This window comes from Podarcis pityusensis (assembly GCF_964106645.2).
Source record: "Podarcis pityusensis genome assembly, chromosome: 16".
NCBI lineage: Eukaryota > Metazoa > Chordata > Lepidosauria > Squamata > Lacertidae > Podarcis > Podarcis pityusensis.
The window spans coordinates 14,456,364-14,463,424 of NC_138041.1; positions in this window are offsets into that span (position 1 = coordinate 14,456,364).

A 7,061-nucleotide genomic window follows, 5' to 3' on the forward strand; every position below is an offset into this window, starting at 1 on the left:
CCGAGGCTCTCGTTGGAGAAGTTAGCTGGGGACTTTCTACTGCTTGTTGTGCCAAATCAAAACAGCAGAGGAGCGGGGGCTAGATGGGCAGTTGGCAACCCTGTTTCTCAGCCACTGCTGCATGCACATGTGTGTGGGGGGGAGGTGCATAGTGGTTAGAGCGCTGTGTGGCAAAGCTATTCCTCCATCTCTAGGTAGGCAGCTCAGAGGCGGAGAATCTGCTTGGCAAGCAAGCAAAACGCCAGGGATCAGCGAGGGACTCCTGTCTGAAACAACGGAGAGTCACTGCTGCCGGTCAGTGCAGACAGTATTGAGCCAGATGGACCCAAGAGGCTGACTCAGTATAAGGCATCTTGCTCCAGTCCTCCGTTTCCAGGCAGGGTGGAGGCCGCCGGCCGCCCTTGCTGCTCGCTGGCTGTTCCTCCTGGCCAGGGTTGCTGTGAGGTCAGGAGGAACGCTCAGTCCTTTCTGCTGCAGACGGCCGTGTTGCTCTTAGTGACCGGGGTGGCCCCCACCCAAATGGTGAGCCGGGGCGGGGTGGGGGGTGCTGAATCCAGCCCACAAGATGGTCTGCTTTGTCTCATATATTTCTCCTAAACCTCTCCCCCACAGTTCAGCTTCTTCTTCAAACTTTTTTAAAAAAATAAATCCCAGTTTTGTCATTTCAGCCTTCCTGAGAATAAATGGAGGCTGGAAGCACTGGATTAGGAAGGAGCAGCTCCCACCACTAGGCACCGCTCCCTCCTGCAAGGCCCAAGTTCTGTCGAATGCCAACCAGAAGCTTAATCCATCGCATTTATATATGCCCCACTTCTCCAAGTTGCTGGGGGGGGGCGCACACTTCTTATCCTCAAAACTACCCTACATGGCAGGTTAGGCTGAAGGATGGCGAACTTGAGGTTCGCAGAGCTGAAGGCAAGCCATGTTGGCTGTGTGTGGATTTGAACCCGATACCCCTTGGTCCTAATCTAAACGCTGTGGGGCTTGTAAGCCTGAACCCTTCAGACTTCGGGCATATGTGTGGAACTGGTTCTGGTGAGACTGTGATGGTGGGCACAGAAGGCACTCTGTACCTTCTCAAAGACACTACTTCCTATTTAACAGGGCTTCACTTTATATTGAACCTGTCATAAACAGCTGATTTGGAGCATGGAAAGGTTGCCTCAGTACCTCCATCATGCTTTACTTACCGGTAGGTGGAATCCCCGGTGCCCCTGTAGTCCCTGAGTACCAGAACCAAACTCTTCCAATGGAGACTACCAGAGGACAGTGAGATGCCAAAGGCAGGCTCTCACCAGACCAAGAGTAGGCTGGCAGCTCTTGCCTCGTTCAGTGTGGGGCTTGCATGGGAGTAGAGAGCTTTCCAGTGGCTCAGACCAATACGCTTTCCATTCTGCTGCTCTTAACAGCACCCCAAAATTGCCCCTGATGAGGACTCCTTACCTCACCTCACTCCAGAGCTGTCTGGATAGCTATACCCCCCACAAGCCTCCTTTTCCCTGGGAAACATGGCGTCAGGCCTGGGAAAGGTGGCTGTGTTTAGTCCAGAGGTTCCCCATCAGTGCACTGAACAATAATTTAGGAAGGGGTCTGCCAATTCATACACGCCCCCCCCATAAGATATCTCAACGGGGAGGAAAATGGGAAGGACCGCTGAAGTTAGTCTTATCCCTCCCCCACAAACTTCTATGCCTCTCACTATTGCAGGACAGGCATAAATTCAACAGGTGAAGGTGGCACGCCCATCTCTGTGTGCGACAGCTCAGGGCTGGGGGCAGTTGCATATCTGCCTGTCTTGACAGGAGCCAGGATGAGTCCCTTAGCTGCCCCCCCACCCCACATCCCAAAGGGAGTAGAGTACAGCAGTTAGAGTGAAAATGCTTCAAGCCAGGGCATTTCATGGTTAAAAGCGGGGGCTGTGGGCCTTTTATCCCTGAGAACTCCTGGGTCCCAACAGACGATGACTTGAGATATCAAACACATGGAAAGGGCTCATCATTCAATTCCCCGTTTTCTGGCAGAGATGGTGGCATTTAATTGTTTTAGAGCAGAGGGAGGTGGAAGATGATCTTTTTTTTTTCTTTTGCTGCCCCCTATTTTAAAGAGGGAAGTGTGGGGCTTGGCGCGGGGGGGGGGGGGCGCTGGCAGTCAGGACTCCTGGGTTCTTTCCAGCCTTTGTCCTGCAAAAGCCATTTCCCCACTTGGCTCTGCCCCAGGCTGAGAGGGTGGGAGAGACATCATCGTGCACCACAGGGGCTGGGGTTGGGTGTGGGACACTGAGTTCCTTCTCTCTTTCCTTCTCTGGGGGGTGGAAGCCCCCCCCAATCCAGACAGCTATCTCAGCCCCTGCTGCTGCATATGGAACCCTAGACCAGCCCCATAAAAATGGGGAGGGGTTGTTTGCAGGGGGAAAGGAGAGGCGTTTGTGTGTGTGTGTGTGTCTTGGACTGGAGGGTATTTTTTCAGAGGGGAGTGAATCTTTACTTTTCAAGGGTGGGGACTGTGTGCCAAGGAATCTCCCCCCTCCTCCGTTCTTAGTTTGCAAGAGGTGTTGGGGCTCAAATTTCAGAAGCCCTCTGTCTGGCCTGGCTGCGATGATGACCCAGCTGCAAAGGAAGAACACCCTCTGTTCATGCTCAAGAATGCTGTCTTTCCCAAGCAATTTGCAAAGAAAATGCCCATGTTTCCCTGGTATTGCATGCAGGTTCAAGAGCTGAGCTCTGGGAACTCAGGGAAGGCTATCGGACCTCACTCACCCAACCTGGCAAGATGCTACCATATTTAATAGCGGCACAAAGCAGCAGAAAAGAAATATACAGTGCTACCTCTGGTTACGTACTTAATTCGCTCCGGAGGCCTGTTCTTAACCTGAAACTGTTCTTAACCTGAAGCAGCACTTTAGCTAATGGGGCCTCCAGCTGCCGCCGCACCGCCGGAACACGATTTCTGTTCTCATCCTGAAAAAAAGTTCTTAACCCGAGGTAATATTTCCGAGTTAGCGAAGTCTGTAACCTGAAGCGTCTGTAACCTGAAGCGTATGTAACCCGAGGTACCACTGTAACAGGTTTTACTTTCCCCAAAGTGTGGAGCTGAATTAACTGGAGTGGGAGGGCAGCTTCTCCTCTTGAATTTCTGCCTGCTGTGACTCTTATTTCAGCCTGGCAGACCCTTATTTCAGGAAAATCCTAACCCAGATGCAAAGTAAATAGAGCCAAAAGGGTTCACTCCATGTTAGGGTTAAGCCCCCAAATGCATGGATCCCTCTTTCTGCCTCCATCCCACTCAAGTTCTCATCACTGAATTTCTCCACCTCTTGCCTTTTGAGTCTTGGATTGATTCTCTGCCAGAGATGTCCACAGACCCAGATTGCATCCCTCCCAACATGACCACCGGCCCAGAGAAGCTCCAGCCCTTTCAAGCATCAGCAAGGCAGCCCCCACCCCATGTGAAAAGGGTGGGGTACCTGATGCATCATCATTCCCAGCATCATAGACTCTACCGAGCCAAAAGCTGGGGCTGGGGTGTTGCTGGGGTCAGGGCGACAGACTGGGAAGGGAGGGTTATCAGCAGAACAGGAGACTGGACTCAGCTACAATTGGCAAAGAAAGAGCACTTTATATGCCTTGTTTATGCATTCTAACACTGCGACAAGAGATGGCGCTGTGGAGTTCGGTTTTTTGCTAACCCGATTTCTCATACAAAGTTTGCAACTCGTTTATCTGAAACGCTTCTTGGATGTGTCTAGATCCAGCCTGAGTTCTTCCCCATCCCCACCCCACCAAAACAACAACAACAACCCAGTCAAAGAGCAAAACAGTGCAGCTTTAAAATGATTGACATGATGTTTCTCCAGTGGAAAGGTCCTTCGGAAAGTACTTAGCCACAGATTGCACTGCAGAATTGACCTTTGGAACCTCTTGCTTCAGGATGTTGGGGTCACCGCTGGCAGGATTAGGAGAGGAGCTGTACCTTTGTGATCAAGCATGTTCTTCCTCCTGCAGAGTCCATCTCTAGCTCAGTATTGTCTACAAGGGCTGGAAGTTGCTCTCCAGGACTCCTCAGGGGCCCTTTGCACCTCGAGTGTTTATGGCCGGCTGGGATTTGTCCCAGAACTCTGGTCATGCCTCTTGGGTCAGTCACAATCTCTTAACCTGACCCACCTCACAGGGATGCTGTGGGGGTGAAATGGAGAGCGAGGAAGAACCATGTGCAGCTCCTTGAGTTCCTTGGAAGGAGGGTGGGATAAAATGAAATAAACAAATCAATAAATCGTGGCAGCTTGACACAGTGAAGTTGCAATCACAGGGTTTGCAGCTGTGTCTCAGTATGGTAAGGGTGCTGGGAACTGTAGCAATGTGAGTGGTAATTCTGCGTATGCAGCATACATTTAAAACACACACAAACTTGGTTTTGTGTGTGTGTGCATGCATGCATGTGTGTGCTTTAAATGTTTTTTAAATGTATGCTGTGCACACACACACACACGCGTGCACACACGCGCGCGCGCGCACGCACACACACACACACACACAAACACAAGGAAGGGTGGGAAACCTGGGCAAAATGTGCATTATTTTGTCAGCTCTAAAGGGGTGGAGATCTGCAGGCTTTTGCAATCAGGGCTGGACCTCAAATGGATGCAAAGTGGAATTGGATGGGGACTGTATGATCTCATCCCATACACTTAGTAGATACAAGCAAGGAACAAACAGGAAAACACACAAGGCCTAAAGATGTGAAATGTGAATGAAGAACCACAGTTCTGTTCTTGCTGGCTCTCTGTGCAGAGAAAGAGGGGTGTATGTGGGGGGAGGCAGAGTGTCACGCAACCTGGGGTCCCAACAAGAGTGGGAAGGTACACTGCTAAGCCCCGATCCACGCAGCCAAAGATTTCGTGACTCTTCTGGAAGGGCCCTGCGGGTATTCTCTAAGGGCTGGTCCACAGTAGAAGAATTTCTTGAAGCTCAGAGCTCAGTTGCAGCTAATTTAACCGGCAGATGACTGGAAAGAGTCTGAGTAACATCTGGGAAGCAGAGTTGGCATTGTCAAAAAATGTGCTGTCTGTGCACTCCGTTCAGGTTCTGCTGCTTCAAAGGAGAGGGAGCAATGTCACCAACTCCGGAAACTGGTTTCAAAGCTGGGAATCATATGGCGCAACCGTCAAGGGCGGCTCGATCTCTGAGCAAGCACAGAGTGCAAATTCATAACAAAGAAGAGAGTGACCTCAAATGTGCAGAGCTTTTATTCTGCACCATGGCGCAAACACAACCATGTTTCAGGAATTGAAGAGTAAAGGGATGCTGGTCTGAGCCCCAAGCCCATCTCATTAGCCGCTGAGCCAAATATCCATAATTATCCATAATTAACCGCCAAATATCCATGCTGAAACTTTAGGTAGAAAACTGAGCTGGAAACAGACAGTGGCATTAAGTAGGGTTTGGCTTGTGAACCTGTCAGGCTAACAACATTAGGCTCTTACACAAGAGCAGAGGGTTTCCTGAGCATGGGCAGAGTAGCTTTCCATCACTGGCCCTTACACCTGTGGAATCAGAGGGAACAGTTTTCAGGCTAGGGGAAATAGCATCTGGGTGTAATGATCTTTTCTTTCTTTCCTCACTTCCTTCAAACCCCTTTATAATCAAGGACCTTTCTTCCTATATCAAGGATAGGGAGCCAGTGACCCTTAAGATGTCGTCTTCATCCACTTTGACCAGCAGCACCAATGGTCAGGGATTATGGTCAGAGTAATTAATTCAGTAATAATAATAATAATAATAATAATTTATTATTTATACCCCGCCCATCTGGCTGGGCTTCCCCGGCCACTCTGGGCGGCTTCCAAAAGAATATTAAAATACTATAATACATCAAACATTAAAAGCTTCCCGAAACAGGGCTGCCTTCAGATGTCTTCTAAAAGCCTGGTAGTTGTTGTTCTCTTTGACATCTGGTGGGAGGGTGTTCCACAGGGAAGGCGCCACTACCGAGAAGGCCCTCTGCCTGGTTCCCTGTAACTTGGCTTCTCGCAGTGAGGGAACCGCCAGAAGGCCCTCAGTGCTGGACCTCAGTGTCCGGGTAGAACGATGGGGGAGGAGACGCTCCTTCAGATATACTGGACCAAGGCCGTTTAGGGCTTTAAAGGTCAGCACCAACACTTTGAATTGTGCTCGGAAACGTACTGGGAGCCAATGTAGTAACACCTGGGGGGCCACAGATTCCCCTTTCCTGTTCTATAATCACTGCGACACTGTTTACCATGGGCACATTCATATGTGTGGAGCAGAGCTCAAGAGTGGCAATTCAACATCTCTGTACTGAATTGTCATGGGTCAAAGTGGCAGGTGGGGGCTCTTGCATAGAATCATAACATTGCAGAGTTGGAAGAGACCCCAAGGCTCAACCCCCCTGCAATGTGTTGACTGTGAGTCTTCGGCCTGGTACCTTCCTGGGACGAAGGATTCCAGCAACATCTGGAAGGCCACAGGTACACTGGCTGTCAGCAGGGCTCCTAGGTTCCACCAGACACGCTTACCTGGAGATGCCAGGGTTTGAGGCCAGGACTATTAGCATATAAATGGTTGGGCTTTAGCTACGGCCCTCCCACAGTTCTTGGACAGGAATCCCAGGATGGCTTTATAGCTTAGATAAATTCACAACTAATTTTCTTAATGGCCACTAGCCGTTACTGCCCTCCCATCATGCTGTTTGTGGCTGATGGGAGCTGGAGTCCAATGATGGGCCACAGTTTCTCCATCCCTTCGTGATGACAGGAGCAAGCCCAGCAGTAAATCAGACCGTGCAAGTTAGAGTTAACTCTTTATTAGCAAAACAGGGGAGTCAGGCCTAATGAGTGCAGCAACCTGTTTCCACTAAGTCTTGCTCCCCAGGAAGCAGTTGCTGCGACTGAAGGTCGCTGCGTAAGTTCCCCTCCTCTCTAGGGTTCCCCCCAAACAATCTGAGACTCTGCCTGCATGAAGCTAACTCCTCCTCCTCCCTCTTCATGCCTCTCCTGGTTCTGAGAGACCAGGGACAAGGGGAGCTTGTCATAGCAGGAGGGGAAG